Below are 17871 nucleotides of genomic sequence, written 5' to 3' on the forward strand. Positions count from 1 at the left end.
TTTGTCTAGGTTAGTAAAAACTGTTTTACTTGAAAAAGAAAATTTTTAAAATTCCGCCGCTAAACGAAGCGTTAAACTTTTTCTTAAACCCTAGATCAATTCCAACAGTTAGCTCCTCGTCAATACGTTGTTTCTAACTTATTCACAAGCGACAAAGAAGAAATAACAGCTGGAAGGGTAAAATGGTAATTTTGTACATCCTGACTAGATGATGATATTCATTAAGGGTAAACATAGGTAATATTCAGTGGATCCACTCATCACAATTTAGTTGAATTCTTGAGTAGGGAATAAATTCATTTGAACCGAGAGATTCTCAGTGTCAACTCTTTAGTGGAGTCAGTTGACATTAAGCTAAACTTGGAAAAGGTTTGTGAACTTTTGAGTCCAAGTATGTTAGCTCAAGCTTTGTTCATTTGGATCCATGAGGTCACTCTCACAATTCATATCGAGTATGAATAGTTAAACTAGAAGCTAAGTCAAAACAAAAACTAGACAAGTTTTACGAAAATTGTCTAAAGGGTATTTTTTGTCCTTTTGGACATAGGACAGAATGAATGTCAATAAATAAGTTTTTGACTTTGTCATACGATGATAATAAATTCTATGTCACTCCGCCACATTAAGGAATTGGGCCTTGAGGATTAAATTTCATTTCCTGGAATTTTACTTGAAAATTCTTAATGGGCTTTTCTTATGTTGTCATGAAGAAATGAAGAAACATCTAGAAGGTCCTTCTAGAAGCTAAATTTCGTCCACCCTAACCAAGAGAAAGGGAGTTTATTTTGTGCATTAATGAAGATACTTTCCAACACACTAATTCCTTCTAATCTCAAGTGATTCATGTGATAGAAACTATCGTGGTAACTCAAGATCCCGAAGAACGAAGAAAGACAAGTTGCGTGGGGAGACGAACGTTTAAACCTTCTTAAGGTTTCTCAATGTTCAAGCTTCAAAAGGTTAGTAAATGAGTAATGCTTTTAATAGTTTTAATATAAACATGTACTTGCTCTTTGTCTAGGTTAGAAAAAACATCTTACTTGTTAAAAAGAAATTTTTTAAATTATGCCGCTTGCTCGAAGCGTTAAGTCTATTCTTAACCCTAGATCAATTCCAACATGTATAAGATCTTTGCACACAATAAATGCAATGTAAATGAGGACAAGAACGTCGTATTTCGTTGCCACGTGCCCTTTCGGTTTTGGAAGGGTTCGTTTTCTGGTGTAGAAAAATGATGCTTTAACCGTGAATGTGTCAACGAGCCGCTGTTGCGCATGTATCGAACAAGTAATAGTGTTACGTAAGTAACGGATATCGATCCCATAGAGACTAGTTACTATAGTGACGTTAAACAACCTAGAGCGAATTGATTTCACGGAATTAAAGTGGGTGGTGTGATAATTCACTATAATTAAACTAACAAAAACATTAACGGAGATTAAAAAAGAAACTTTGAATAAGAGAAAATTGGGGTCACGACTTCCCCGAAAAGTTAAGACTCGGGGGTTTCAGGTTTGACAACTTGAACTACTCTATTCACGCTAATCTCACTCTCCCTATGATATTACTAGCCTCTCTCGAGTGATCTAGCAACCTACGTAATTGACGGATTATATATCCTCTCGGCCTCTAATCCTACTAAAATAATTACGAGCAATACACACGAGAATTCAAACGATTACATTAAGCTTAAGCCATCTAGCAACCTAAGAACAAAACGAAGCATGAATTATGAGCTTGAGTTTTCACCCTCTCCCAAGTGACAAAAAACTCCTAAAAACAATCCTAGAGATGGCCAATCTAAAGAACGCATTAAGAACACATTCACACAAGCATGACTAATTAAGTAAATCAAAGCATAATTTCACCCTAACGAACCCAATTAACCCAACTCAATTCGGCTACATCGCAACCCTACTAAAAACCTAGCCTCTAACGGAATCCATGTTCATAAGCATAATGATCTAGACAAGAATCAACATAACCATAAATAAGAGAAACACTATGAAATTCATGACGGGAAGAATAAAATTATCAATTAACGAGAATTAGAGTAATAGAGAATAAGGGAAAGAAGGAAAAACTATTAAAAACGGGAGTTCACGGTTGCTTGTTCATCGGATCGTCGACTCAACTTCGCTCCCAAACATAAGCTCTCCAAGAAAAGTGCAAAGTAGAGAAAAAAAACTCTAAAAATTAAAAATGAGTTAATTAGGTTACAAGATGTGTTTTTAACTCTAAATGTGTGTTTTTCGGAGTTATCTGAGCCTTCCAATTAAATCCAAGGGTCAAAAATCGTTAGAAAATGTTAATTTCCTATTCCATCAAATCGAAGGCGAGCGGACCAAACTCTAGCTTACGAGCGCTCCGCGCATAAGACTCTGTGAGTTTTCACGGTTTGTGCTCCCAATATATGCGGCGCGCGAACAGAAGCCCACGACACGCGGTCTCAAATTCTGTCTTCCCGCGGTGCGCGATGGATTGCGCGCAGCGGAGTCGCCAATTTTCTTGCCCATCGCTTTTTTACTCCATTTCGACCGTTTTGTTTCCAAATCCCGTCATTTTTCCATGAAATTGACTGTAGAAACTCTATTACTCTTTTGAACTTGAAACTACTCAAAAACCTACTAAAACTATTAAAATACCCGAGAACTCGTCGATTTTTGGTTCGGAAAATATGAGTTTTACGCGTGATTAACGCACCTATCAGCCGCGACACATGTTCGAAGACTATGGTTTGAAGATAATGGTCTTTGTCTTTAGATTGGACAACTTATTTGCTTGGTGTTTTAATTCATCATAAGAGGCTGTGGTATATTCCCGAGCAGACCCAAAAGAGTGGAGAGGCCTAGTAGCTAACAAAATCTCATAATCGGTTTCTAACGAGAATATATATATATATATATATATATATATATATATATATATATATATATATATATATTCGTATTGTACCAAAGTTTGGATGTTAAATTTTACCTTGACTAATTTTTTTCTTCATTTCATCTCGTCGCATTATATTTTATTCAACCAGAGAAAGATAGACTCTTTCCTCTATTATACTTCCGTCTGGGGATGAGAGGTTTTAATTAGATCCATTTTTCCTTAAAAAATATGTCAAAACAAATTAAGTTATGTTGTGTACGTATAAAAGCAACATTTGAGTCTATCATACAAAGAGACCCTGACTACGAGAGTCCGACGATTTTCGAGACATACCCTACGAGAAGAGTCTAGCGTGTAAAAGAGTAACATGATACTCACTTCGGTGACCTCTAGTAAGAAATACTAAAAATAAAAGGATCAAGTTATATCTCATCAAAGATATGAACCTCACATAGGATATAGTCATAGTCGTGATTAGAGCGCATGTGAGATTGTAGCCGCTCATTTATAAATCTATACAGAATAGACACTATAGAGATTGAAACTGTTTTTATGCTAGAAATGAAATTACAATTTTGAGAAGAAAAATAAAACCAAACATCAAGGTCAATATTTGACCTAGTCATTTTCTTTAAATCAAATACTTATTGCGAAAACGCAGAATCAATCAAGTACGGAAATCTAAATTATATGCTAATACAAATTTATACTAAAAGGTTGTTAATACTGCTCCTATATACTGATAATCTAATTTACGAGTTCATGTTTATTTTGAATTAGTTTATCAAAACAATAACTAATATTTACTTGAGAAATATTTTGTAATTGAACAGCTATTTATAATTGAGTATTATTTAAATATTGATATTGTTATGTAGATTGACTATGTTGTAGTTTGGCAAAACTGTTTGCGAGATGTCTTGTATAAAGTTCTTAGTATCTTTGAAACACATGTGATTGTTTGGCAGATCGTATCATATCCGATTTTGTGAGTATTTTGGGCAAAGTCATCTTTATTATATCAGATAGAGTCGATCTAAATGGAAACCTTAGCAAGTCACAGAATGTTAGGTTTTAACTCTAATATTATGCGTGTAAGAGTCCATTACGCATTCTGAGCTTGTGTGATAGTATTAAGCGAGAAGTTGTTCTCTGTGAGTGCCATTGTGTTCTGCTTTTTGTTCCTCGTCATTTATCCTTGCTAGCGAAAAAATAGGATTTGTGTTTAGTGGTATTGTATAGATCATACATCGCTATAAACGTTGATCAAACAGTCATGGAGTAATTTTTTAAGTCGCATGAGGCATTCCGATTAAGGGGGAGCTTGATTAAAAACTCACGCGTAGCCTTAGGAAAATGACACTGAAATATTGTTGATTCAGATAAAAAGACCGTTGTGTACTATTTGTATTAATGATTAGTGAATTTTTTTCCCCCTGTGAGTATTATCGCACCAAATGTAGGCATTGTTTCGAAATGGATTACTAAACTTGTGTCTCTTATTTACTGCTTTTTATCTTTTGCGCATTAATCTAATAAAATTTATTGTGTCACATATATAACTTGTCAGTAGTAACATGATAAGAGACATCACATAAAATAATTTCATTGATTAACTAACGAAATTTTCAAAGTAAATTCGAATAGTTTTAGCCAAAGTTTTATAATTGTTAGAGAACTCGTCGATTGCCTTTTTTTATTTTACCGCGAGTACCTATTTGACTTGAAAGTGTACTGACAATCTAGATCCTTTGTCTACAAATTTTATCCATTTTCTTGTCTCCCAAAAAAGATCTCACATCTGTATTCTCTTTTAATTTTGCTTTCACGGTATTTAAGTGTTTTTAAATAAAAACTTGTTATGCGACCGCCCCATTTCACCTTCCTGTTTGTTTCCCCACATAATTGTGACCGATAAAAAATTCACGACGGTCGGGCTTAACACGTCAACCAATGTGCAGTTGTTATTTAGTTTTTTTTATTTTCTTATCTGATGTAATTTATATATATATGTTTTGGGTCCATTAGGAAAATGACCAACTTAAATATTTGATATTGATGTGGTACCTAGGATAGCCTAGTGGTAATTCCACATCACCTCCTGTGTGGAGGTCGTGGGTTCAATCCCCACTGCAGCAAAGCTGCCTTAAAAAAAATATTTGATATTGCTAAATAGTCAACGTTTTGTTAATCTTAGGTAAATAGCCACAAATATGACATGGTCCTATCAGAAATTTTTATGGTTTTCATGGTTGTCTCTCCTTTTTATTTTCAAATTTTCATTTAAATTTTGATTATTAATTCAGCAATTTATTTAAGGCAATTTCTTTGAAAAATTTGAATTTTAAATTCTCTCTCTCTCTCTCTCTCTCTCTCTCTCTCTCTCTCTCTCTCTCTTATATTTTCAAAAATATATAAATAAGTTTTTTTTACATTACTTCGTGGATTCCTGATTGCATATCAATACCCAAAATATACTCTACATTTATTTTTCTGATTTTGTGTTCTTTAAAATTTCCGTTTACATTTATACGTATTTACAGATATTTACAGAATATTTACAACTATTGACACATATTAACAGATATTAACGCATTTATTCTACATTTTTATTTGAATATTTTTATGAGTCATTCATTTGAATTTGAATTGTATTATGTGTTTAAATTTAGAAATTAATTATTTAGTTGACTTAATCGTGTTAAGAGAGGCGATTTATCAAATTCATTTAAATATCCAATGTTTGGACGGGAATGATATGTATGAGTATTCTTGTAAAATTACGCTTGTAAATAAAAGTCAGTGACTATTTATCTAAGATTTATCAAACGTTGGCTATTTAGCAATGTCAAACGTTAAAATTAGCTATTTTCCTAATTAATTGATATTTTTTTTTGCTTGAACTTGATGGAATTTCAAGAAAAGCTTGTGTTTTAATGATAATCTTGGATTTAAACAATATATATCTCTCTCCCCTTCATCATTTTATTAGCTCTTCCCTTCTACGGTGGAGAAACTAGTCCCTTAATCATCCGGGGCAGAGCGATGGAGAATATCTGTCGATTCCTTTGACTAGTCCCTTAATTATTGTTGACCACTAATTACATGATAAATTATCCTATAGTTCCTAATCAGTTACCTTAAAAGTTAGAAGTGTTAAGCCGTTTTTTGGATTTAACATTTGAGGACACGTGGTGTGCCTGGAATAGTCACGTGCCTAGTATTGGATCGGCCCAAATTACTTTCCGAGAGTCCAAAGGGCTCAAGGAAGTTCGGGACAAAGCCCAAAGCGTCCAAGAGCTTCAGAGGATCTTAGAATCTCAAAGAGGGAAATAATGCTTTGCCTTCTTCATCTTTGATTTCTGGCCTGGAGGTTGAGCCTGCCTGGAGGTCGAGCTCGCCTGGAGGTCGAGCTCGCCTGGAGGTCGAGCCTGGCCTGGAGGTCGACCCTGGCTGGAGGTCGAGCCTGCCTGGAGGTTGAGCTCGCCTGGGGGGTCGAGCTCACCTGGAGGTTGAGCTCGCCTGGGGGGTCGAGCTCGCCTGGAGGTCGACCCTGGCTGGAGGTCGAGCTCTCCTGGAGGTCGAGTCTGGCCTGGCGGTCGACCCTAGCTGGAGGTCGAGCTCACCTGGAGGTAGAGCCAGGCCTGGAGGTCGACCCTGGCTGGAGGTCGAGCCTGCCTGGAGGTTGAGCTCGCCTGGAGGTCGAGTCTGGCCTGGAGGTCGACTTTCGCTGGAGGTCGAGCTCGCCTGGAGGTCGAGCTCGCCTGGAGGTCGAGCCTGCCTGGAGGTTGAGGTCGCCTGGAGGGTCGAGCTCGCCTGGAGGTCGACCCTGGCTGGAGGTCGAGCCTGCCTGGAGGTTGAGCTCGCCGGGGGGTCGAGCTCACCTGGAGGTCGAGCTCGCCTGGAGGTCGACCCTGGCTGGAGGTCGAGCGTGCCTGGAGGTTGAGCTCGCCTGGAGGTTGAGCTCGCCTGGAGGTCGACCCTGGCTGGAGGTCGAGCCTGCCTGGAGGTTGAGCTCGCCTGGAGGTTGAGCTCGCCTGGAGGTCGACCCTGGCTGGAGGTCGAGCCTGCCTGGAGGTTGAGCTCGCCTGGGGGGTCGAGCTCGCCTGGATGTCAAACCTGGGGGGCGTGACTGTGCTCTTCGTGAGCTGCCTACGTACCCGCTTTGCGGGATCAGGTCATGACGTAGTTCAGGGCGAGTGTGTTTGCTATGTGAATGGATTCTTGGATTTTTGGTTTTTCTTCCTCCCGCCGAGAGGTGGCTCTCAGTTTTTGTCTATGATCCGGGATAATTTTGAAGTTGGGAGAGTATTTGGCTGAGAGAATTCTGGGGTTGAGAGTCTCTGGGGTTGAGAGAATTTTGAGTTCAGAGGATTCCGAGTTCCGAGTCCCTTTTCTTTTGATTTGTGTGAGTGAGCTATTTATAGGGAAAACATGCCGCTTGTTGAAAATTCGTTTGTCGCTTGTCGCTTGTTGAAAATTCGCTTGTCGCTTGTTGAAATTCGCTTGTCGCTTGTTGAAAATTCGCTTGTCGCTTGTTGAAAATTCGCTTGGTTTTAGTCATGCGTATTTTTAGCATTTGACTAAATTGTCCTTTTATATTGTAACGTCGTTTTTGCAATTGAGGCGTCGTTTTTACCATAAGAAAAAAGACGGCATAACATTAACCCCCCAGTTTCGCGTGCGACTTGTCGTGCGGGGAACTTCGTAGTCCTGTAGCCTCTCTTTTTTTTTCTTTTTTTTTGTTGAGGTCTCGACTCCGCGAGGTCTCCATATTTTTGTGAGAGGTCTCGACTCCGCGAGTTCTCCATATTTCTTTGTGAGAGGTCTCGACTCCGCGAGCTCTCCATATTTTTTGTCGAGCTCTTTTTTTTTTGTAAGGAAATGCTCTGAGCTTGTCCGGGGCTCTTGCTGCCTTTTCCCTTCTTGCGCCTTGAGCAGGCTTCGAGGTGGGTTGGGTTCTCGATGGCGTGAGTTCCATTACCTTGGGCTTCACAGGATTCTTTGAATTGTGTTTCTGGTCTCGGAGCAGTGAGTCCATTTTCTCCTCGGATCCTGTAAAGGCTTTAAGATTGGTCGGGGACTCGATGGCGCGAGCCCCCTCATCTCGGGTCGCACAGAACTCTTTGAGATACGCTCGGGGTTCCATGGGCGCTTTGAGGTTGGTCGGGGACTTGATGGCGCAAGTCCCCTCATCTCGGGTCGCACGGGATTTTTTGAGATGTGTTTGGAGTTTCAATGTTGCGAAACCCCATTTCTCGGATCCCGTGGACGCTTGGAGGTCGGTCGGGGACTTGATGGCGCAGGTCCCCTCATCTCGGGTCGTACGCAATTTTTTGTGACGTGTTCGGAGTTTCAACGTTGCGAAACCCCATCTCTCGGATCCCGTAATCGCTTTGAGGTCGGTCGGGGACTTGATGGCGCAAGTCCCCTCATCTCGGGTCGCACGAGATTTTTGAGATGTGTTCGGAGTTTCATCGTTGCGAAACCCCATTTCTCGGATCCCGTGGACACTTGGAGGTCGGTCGGGGACTTGATGGCGCAGGTCCCCTCATCTCGGGTCGTACGGGATTTTTTGAGACGTGTTCAGAGTTTCGACGTTGCGAAACCCCATCTCTCGGATCCCGTAGACGCTTTGATGTCGGTCGGGGACTTGATGGCGCAAGTCCCCTCATCTCGGGTCGCACGGGATTTTTGAGATGTGTTCGGAGTTTCATCGTTGCGAAACCCCATTTCTCGGATCCCGTGGACACTTTGAGGTCGGTCGGGGACTTGATGGCGCAAGCCCCTTCATCTCGGGTCGCACAGAGTTCTTCGCGATACGTTCAGAGTTTCAACGTTGCGAAACCCCATTTCTCGGACTCTGTGGACGCTTTGAGGTCGGTCGGGGACTTGGTGGCGCAAGCCCCCTCATCTCGGGTCGCACGGAGTTCTTTGCGATACGTTCGGGGTTTCAACGTTGCGAAACCCCATTTCTCGGACTTCGTGGACGCTTTGAGGTCGGTCGGGGACTTGGTGGCGCAAGCCTCCTCATCTCGGGTCGCACGTAGTTCTTTGCGATACGTTCGGGGTTTCAACGTTGCGAAACCCCATTTCTCAGACTCCGTGGACGCTTTGAGGTCGGTCGGGGACTTGGTGGCGCAAGCCCCCTCATCTCGGGTCGCACGGAGTTCTTTGCGATACGTTCGGGGTTTCAACGTTGCGAAACCCCATTTCTCGGACTCCGTGGACGCTTTGAGGTCGGTCGGGGACTTGGTGGCGCAAGCCCCCTCATCTCGGGTCGCACAGATTTTTTCGCGATACGTTCGGGGTTTCAACGTTGCGAAACCCCATTTCTCGGACTCCGTGGACGCTTTGAGGTCGGTCGAGGACTTGGTGCCGCAAGCCCCCGTGCAAGGCCAGAATTCGATCCGGTGTAGCTTTGAGTGGCGTGAGGTCGGCGTTCCTCTGGAACTTCTCGAATAGTAGGGGTCTCTGTCTTGGTGGGGGTCGGACGTTCAAAACCGCGGCGTTGGCGCCCCGGCTCTTCTTTCTTCGTTGGTCGTCGTCGACCTCGTCCTCGTCCCTACACCGGTTTCCCCTCTCGCGGATCCTCCGACTCTCGTAGTACTCCTCGACGGAGATGTGCTGGGTAGCTTGGGAGATGAGCTCCGTCATCGTAGCGGGTCGCTGCTTCACCAGCGACGTCAGAAGGTCGCCAGCCCGTAGGCCGTCGATGAAGGCGTAGACAGCGTCGCCGTCCTCGTAATCGTCCACCTTGTTGGACTCCTCAATGAACCGGTTGAGGTAGTGTTGGAGCGTCTCGGAGCTGCCCTGTTTGATCGTCAGGAGGTATGATTTTTCCTTTCTCCGGACCCGTGAGGCGGAGAAGCGAGAGAGGAACCTCTCCTGGAGGTCTTCGAACGATTGCACGAACCCTCGCCTGAGCTTTTGGAACCACTCGAACGCGGTACTGGTGAGGGTGAGACATAATGCCTGGCACATCGTTGACGGGGATTGTCCCGCCATCCTCATGTTGGTCTGGTACTGGTGGATGTGGTAAAGAGGGTCTGTGCTTCCGTCATAGAGCGGCATGGTGGGCGGACGGAAGCTCCCCCCGGTGTCGTTAGCAAGCACGTGTGTCGCGAATGGCGAAGCCACGCCCTCGATCATGCTTCTCACCAAGGGGGTTCTTATCTGTGCTGCCTGCAACTCTCGGATTTCCTCTCTCAACACGTGGAACATGTTAGTTACTTCATCATTTCCGGCATGTATGGTGGTAGGCGCAAATCTGGTGGTACGTTCCCTTTCGTTCGATGCTTGATCGATCAGAGTGATGTGTGCTGCAGGCGGCATTGCCGTAATTGGAGGGGTGACTTCTTGTGGTTCGCCTATTTCGGGGACGGCTTGGCATCTCAGGATCTCCCACCGAGCGTTGAGGTGACGTCGTAGATCCACATTGGGCCCTAAGCGTCCTGGCGACCTCGTACGCCGCGGCAGAGAAGATCTTCTGACGTCTCCGCTATCTGCTACCTCTTCTCCTTGGCCCAATCTATCGAGAGCAGACCTTCGTGATTCGGCTCCGGTTCCTGCGACGGAGCGGGCGGCCTGAGGGATACTGACGCGTTGTGGGTCGGTGCCTAAGTTCTGCGGTCCATGTTGATCTAGCCCTCGAGCGGTTCTTCGTTCTGCCTGGTGGTGGCGGTCGATGTCTCGAATACTTGGGTCAGGGTCGTCGTCTTGTCTGCCTTCGATGTTCGCATTTAGTGTTTGCCCTTGTTCGCGCCTTTGACCCCCGGAGTTAGCGTTTTGCGAGCGTCCTTCTCCTTGCATGGGCGTGTAAAATCATGACCCTCTCCTCTCGATCTCTAGCGAACTCGCTTGCTAGCAGGAAAAGACTGTTCTCGAGACGCTCCATGCGACTGTCTCGTTCGACGAAGACAGTGTCGAGGGTGGGATTTCTAATGCCGGTGGTATTTGTGTGTGGCAGAGGCGCGGTGCCTGCTGCTGGGATGATGCTTGGTGGCGAGGTTTCTTGACCGTGCCTAGCCTGAGTTCGGGCCCGTGTGTGAAGTGCTACGCTCTCCGCCTGTTGAGGGGCGTTGCTCCCAGAAGCGGCGACGCGGTTGGACATCTTGCAGGAAATTTTTGCCGGAGGAATCTTCCGGTTATGATGATTTGGCGGATTAGTCCTCCGGTCTTGAGACTTTCGGTGGAGGATTCTTCTGGTTTTGAAAAGAGAAGGTCTACCAGGGAGGCTTGTGATGGTCCCGTAGAGGGAGGTGGATTTGCCGGTGGAGAACTCGTGGTTGTTTTCGAGTCCCCCTCCTTCTAGCGCCAAAATGTTAAGCCGTTTTTTGGATTTAACATTTGAGGACACGTGGTGTGCCTGGAATAGTCACGTGCCTAGTATTGGATCGGCCCAAATTACTTTCCGAGAGTCCAAAGGGCTCAAGGAAGTTCGGGAAAAAGCCCAAAGCGTCCAAGAGCTTCAGAGGATCTTAGAATCGCAAAGAGGGAAATAATGCTTTGCCTTCTTCTTCGTCGGGAATGCGTTCTTCGTCTTTGATTCCTGGCCTGGAGGTTGAGCCCGCCTGGAGGTCGAGCCTGCCTGGAGGTCGAGCTCGCCTGGAGGTCGAGCCTGGCCTGGAGGTCGACCTTGGCTGGAGGTCGAGCCTGCCTGGAGGTTGAGCTCGCCTGGGGGGTCGAGCTCGCTTGGAGGTTGAGCTCGCCTGGGGGGTCGAGCTCGCCTGGAGGTCGAGCCTGGCCTGGAGGTCGACCCTGACTGGAGGTCGAGCTCGCCTGGAGGTCGAGTCTGGCCTGGCGGTCGACCCTGGCTGGAGGTCGAGCTCGCCTGGAGGTCGAACCTGGCCTGGAGGTCGACCCTGGCTGGAGGTCGAGCCTGCCTGGAGGTTGAGCTCGCCTGGAGGTCGAGTCTGGCCTGGAGGTCGACCCTGGCTGGAGGTCGAGCTCGCCTGGAGGTCGAGCCTGGCCTAGAGGTCGACCTTGGCTGGAGGTCGAGCCTGCCTGGAGGTTGAGCTCGCCTGGAGGGTCGAGCTCGCCTGGAGGTCGACCCTGGCTGGAGGTCGAGCCTGCCTGTAGGTTGAGCTCGCCTGGGGGGTCGAGCTCGCCTGGAGGTCGACCCTGGCTGGAGGTCGAGCCTGCCTGGAGGTTGAGCTCGCCTGGGGGGTCGAGCTCGCCTGGAGGTTGAGATCGCCTGGAGGTCGACCCTGGCTGGAGGTCGAGCCTGCCTGGAGTTTGAGCTCGCCTGGGGGGTCGAGCTCGGCTGGAGGTCGAACCTGGAGGGCGTGACCGTGCTCTTCGTGAGCTGCCTACGTACCCGCTTTGCGGGATCAGGTCATGACGTAGTTCAGGGCGAGTGTGTTTGCTATGTGAATGGATTCTTGGATTTTTGTTTTTCTTCCTCCCGCCGAGAGGTGGCTCTCTGTTTTTGTCTATGATCCGGGATAATTTTGAAGTTGTCAGAGTATTTGGCTGAGAGAATTCTGGGGTTGAGAGTCTCTGGGGTTGAGAGAATTTTGAGTTAAGAGGATTCTGAGTTCCGAATCCCATTTCTTTTGATTTGTGTGAGTGAGCTATTTATAGGGAAAACATGCCGCTTGTTGAAAATTCGCTTATCGCTTGTCGCTTGTTGAAAATTCGCTTGTCGCTTGTTGAAAATTCGCTTGTCGCTTGTTGAATATTCGCTTGGTTTTAGTCATGCGTATTTTTAGCATTTGACTAAATTGTCCTTTTATATTGTAACGTCGTTTTTGCAATTGAGGCGTCGTTTTTACCATAAGAAAAAAGACGGCATAACAAGAAGTAAGAGCTAGAGAGACAAAAAAAAAAGTGTATTTAATTTTAAGCTAAAGAAGTGCTATACGTAATACACATAATTTAGAATACTCATATAAAATACACGTATCACGTCGGAGTTTTCGTTGTAAAGAATATGATTTTTTTTTAAATATTTTTATGTATAAAAATATGACCATGTGAAAAAAAAAACAGAACAGGCACTCATGTCATTCCACTCAAATTAATTAACGTCCATGATGAGGAGACCCAAAATTATTCTCTCACTTTCTATTATCTTCTCCTTCATCATCATCGCCGGATCCGAATCCACCCGTTACTTTCCCGATGATAACATCGCCCTCGACTGCGGTTCGCCGGACAATCCAACCGCTCAGGACGATCAGAATTGGACCGGAGATCAAAGCACCAAAGATTCTCGTTTTAGTCTCGCCGAAGTAAATAGCAGCTCCTCAAGAGCCACCGAGCAGAAGAGCTACGTGGAAACCGTGCCATACATGACGGCGAGGATTTCCCGGACCAATTTCTCGTACCGTTTTCAAGTCTCCATCCCCGGTCCCAAGTTCATCCGCCTCCACTTCTACCCTGCCGTGTACGAGCCAAACCTCGACCTAACCGACACCTTCTTCTCGGTCCGAGCCGGGAAATTCATGCTCCTCAGAAACTTCAGCGCGTCGATGGTCGCCGAGTACAACGAAAGCCCGGCTTTCATCAGGGAGTTCTGTGTATACGTGGAAGAATCAGATCAGTCAATCGACTTAGAGTTTGTTCCCTCTTCCTTTTCCTCTTACGCTTTCATCAACGCTATTGAGATCGTGTCGATGCCGAGGGAGCTTTACTATGCGCCAGAGGGAGATCCAATGAAGAGCCCTAAGACCCTCAGAATCGGCGGCGGTTTCTTCCAGAGTTACAGCAACAGAGCGCTCGAGACAGTCCACCGACTGAACGTCGGAGGTCGGACTATTTCTCGAGCCGAGGATACCGGGATGTTCAGGGAATGGTCTCGGGACGATCGTTACTTCACCTCCTCTGGGTTTGTTCCTGTCAACACGAGATTGGCCTTGAACTACTCGGTGACGCCGAACTACACGGCGCCGGACGAGGTGTACCGGACAGCCACGTCGATGGGCCCGGACGCAGAGAAGAATAAGAGGTCAAACCTCACTTGGGGGCTTCCTGTTGACTGGGGATTCTTTTATTTGGTGAGACTCCATTTCTGCCTGCTCAGCGAGATAGTCTCTGCAGCCGGTCCCGAAGCACAGTTCTTCTACGTCTTCATCAGTCTCGGAGAATCAGGGTAACATTAACTGGTGGATTGGTGGTCGTGGTCTCGGAGTTCCGGTTTATAAGGACTACGTGGTCAACGTCCTGGACAAGGACTCTCTCTTCATCAGTCTTACCACTCGGCCGGAAAAGTCTATCTACGACGATGCTTTATTGAACGGGATTGAAGTTTTCAAGATGAGCAGCGCCACAGACAGCCTGGCCGGGCCAAATCCTAGCGTCAACGTCACTCGGAATGGCGACAAACCGGTGTACCCGAAGAAGGAGTCCGATTCAAGGAGAAGGGTCTTGATTCTCACGTCCTCGTTGGCCGGAGTGGGTTTCGTTTTCGTGGCTGTTACCGCGGCAGTGTTGTACATGACGTTGGTTGTTCGGAAGAAGAAGCCAAGATCAACATCGAAGTCAAAGTCCGGGTCAACGCTTCCGGAGGAGTTTTGCCGGCACTTCTATCTGTGGGAGATCGAGGAGGCGACAGATGGGTTCTCGGAGGACCGAGTGGTCGGACGCGGAGCATTTGGGAACGTCTACAAGGGCTTTATCGACTGCGACGAGTCCAAGTCCGTTGCTGTGAAGCGGCTGAGTCTCTCGCCGGGAAACCAACAGGGCGAGAACGAGTTTGTGGCAGAGATAAAATTCCTCTCCCGCCTCCGCCACGTTAACCTCGTTTCCCTCATCGGCTACTGTGATGAAAACGGCGAGATGATCCTCGTTTACGCCTTTGTGGCAAATGGGACCCTCCGTGAGCACCTCTATGGGGATGCCATCCCACTCTCGTGGCGGGCCCGCCTCGAGGCCTGTCTGGGCGCGGCCCGCGGCCTCCAGTACCTCCACGCTGGATTCTCCGGAGCCGGCGCTGCTGTGATCCACCGCGACGTCAAGACCGCCAACATTCTGCTCGACGAGAACTACGTCACCAAAGTAGCGGACTTCTGGCTCTCCCGGGTGGGCCAGGCTGGTGGCGGAGCGGTGTCAACTGTGGTTAAGGGCACTCCGGGTTACCTAGACCCGGAGTACTATAACTGTCAGAAGCTAGTGGACAAGTCCGACGTGTACTCTTTCGGGGTGGTTCTCTTTGAGGCTCTATGCGGCCGAAAGCCCATCGACTTCCAGCTCGAGGACGGGAGACGGAGCCTCTCAGCATGGGCCCGGAAGTGCGCCCGGGACGGGACGGTGTACGACATAGTCGACCTGTCCTTGAAAGGGAAGATTGCGCCGGAGTGTCTCAGGACGTTCGTGGAGGTGGCCGACAGCTGTCTCCGGGATACGTGGGACCCGAGGCCCTCGTTATGGGTGATGTTGTGGAGCACCTCGAGTTCGCCCTCAAGCTCCAGCTGGAGGCTGATGCTGCCGTCGAGAAGGGCGGCCATGACAAGAGGGAGCATTATTGCTACCCGGAGGTGGCGTTTAGAATTGTGGACGAGTACGATTTGTTGGTGCTCCGAGCGGCCGCGGATGGAGGCAGAGAGAGCTTTGTTAGTTTGGAGTCTAAGAGCACCAATGTTTTCTCTGGGACCACTGCCCATGATTCACAGTCTAAACTCTGAAATAATATATATTATGACTAGGGCTGGTATTGAAGAGTCAATGGTAGATAGTGAGCGATTGAAGAGTCAATGGTACATAGTGAGCGTGTTGTGTTTGTTGTTATTGTCTATTTTGATCAGGAATGCTCCGGAGCAAGCAAAGATTCAGATGGGATTAGATGATCGATGTGCATTCATGCAATGTGTCTATGTATGTATGCATGTATGTATGTATATCATTTGATAGTTATGTCGTTGCCATACTTATGTAGATATATGGATCAATGATCACTGAACTATATTACATTTTTAGGGTAGCTTAGCCCACAATTTTCATCGAGTCATCATATTTTTTGTGGTTTTTGTTAGGATTAGAATCCCTAATCCGTTGATAGAGCAAAATAATAAACACACAAGTTTACTTTCAATATAAAGAGCAACATACACGTTGCTGTTGATTTTCACAATAATCAAAATCGAAAATTGAGTTTGATTTTCACAAGAATCATATTATTATTATTATTATTATTATTATTATTATTATAGAAGGATACCCTTGTCTTTTTACTTTGCTCCGTTTGGAACCAGGAAAATAGGAGATAAAATGAAAATACAAGAGAAAATGAAAATATGAGAAAAAACAAGAGGGAAAATCAAAATTTTATGTTATGTTTGAATATCATGGAAAATAGGAGGGAACATTGAAGGAAAAATAAGAAAGATACACATAAACATGGTTCCCACATAAACAAATTTAGTGGGATTCTCTTTTTCCATCTAATTTTCTAGAAAAAATGGAATACCCACTTTAGTTATACACGTTCTCTCTCATTTTCCCTCATATTTTCCTTTCTTATATTCCCTCCATCCAAACAACAAAGGAAAAATATGCGGAATTTCATTTTACTTTCCCTCCTATTTTTCTGGTTCCAATCGGACCGTAAGACTATTGATTTTCCCTGATCACATTATATTTTAGAGTTCCTCTTTTCTCTTTGAAATCCCTAGATTATTATGATATCAAAACCATCTTCTTTCTCATTGTTTTGTTGATTGCTTGAAGAAAATTATGTACCACCACAGTTCTCATAGATCAAATTACGTTTTTCGTCTGTACAATTGATATTTCTCCCTTTGATTCGTGAATGTCGTAATCATTTGGGTTGATTTTTATGTTCTTCTATATGGTGTTGTTCGGAATTCTTGATGGTCGCGATTTTTTATTTCGATTTAGGGTTTTCTCACTTTTTCTTTGGATTTCGGATTCGGAGTGTTTGAGTTGCTGTTTTTTTTTTCATTATGGTGGATCGTAAAGATGATTCTCTTCAGTCGAATAGTGTTCAATTGGTTGGAAAAGGTGTACTCGTATTAGAGCTATGTTATAAAGTTTTTTTTGCATGAAAAGTCTATGTGGAACTATGTTACTGGTGTGTCGACTAAGCCTTCTGATGAGAAGGAAACTAATTTTGTGACCTTGATTGCTGCCTGGGCAGCTTATAATGGAAAGATTTGTTGTCAATGGTGCCCACAAGAAGAGTTGTAGTGTGTATTTATGTATATTTGATGTCATATAGTCTTACGAAGACTCTTGCTTGTAATTGCTTATTCATTAATAAAAAGTTGAAACGTTCATTCATTCTTCCTTGTCTGTTTGAAGCTTTATGATAAAACATTAGTCTTTAGTCCATAAACAAACTAAACAACTTACGAAGAGAAAAATGTAGATTTGCATGAACAAACTCTTCGTAGTTTGCTTAAAACGATATATTCGCAATCTAAGGGTCAAAGGACAATTGGCCTCAGTACGATTGTTAGGAGAATCTATGATGTCTGGTTATGGGGCATTGAGAGTTGGAGACTCTATAGTTCTTCTAGGTATCTTCCGAAGGTACTGAATTGACCAGTGCACTTCTAGAGACAAAATAAGAACAAACCATTTAACCTCTTATGTCTCGAAGTCACTACGTATGAATTGCATCGTGCTTACCTTAATCCTGAAATGAGACATGCCATTTCACAACTTACGTATTCTCATTTGAGAAAGTCAGAGTTCGGACTCACTATGTGATTCCGAACAGGGCCTATTGGTGAAGTACTAAGTTGTGAGAATGTCATGAGTAACTTTGTAAAGTTCTCATAGATATGGAATTCATGTACAAGATTGCTGAAATGCAATGTATATCACCTCATGCTTTGTTCCTTGGAATGTGAATAAATGAACTGACCAGTGTCCAAATTGAGTCCTGACTCTTTTGGATGAAACAATGTGACTTGTTAGCTCCTCGTCAATACATTGTTTCTAACTTATTCACAAGCGACAAAAGAGTTGAGGAAATAACAGCTAGAAGGGTAAAATGGTAATTTCGTAAATCCTGACTAG

At 45.0% G+C, this 17871-nt stretch overlaps 1 pseudogene; it reads left to right on the forward strand.

Moving 5' to 3' along the window:
• The first annotated feature begins 12883 nt into the window (after positions 1-12883).
• On the forward strand, positions 12884-15662 carry LOC149407985 (receptor-like protein kinase FERONIA pseudogene; annotated as a pseudogene).
• Positions 15663-17871: the final 2209 nt, after the last annotated feature.

The sequence above is a fragment of the Urtica dioica genome, chromosome 1 (genome assembly GCF_054948205.1).
Source record: "Urtica dioica subsp. dioica isolate 48M chromosome 1, U.dioica_male_clone48M_v1_H2, whole genome shotgun sequence".
Taxonomy (NCBI): Eukaryota; Viridiplantae; Streptophyta; class Magnoliopsida; order Rosales; family Urticaceae; genus Urtica; species Urtica dioica.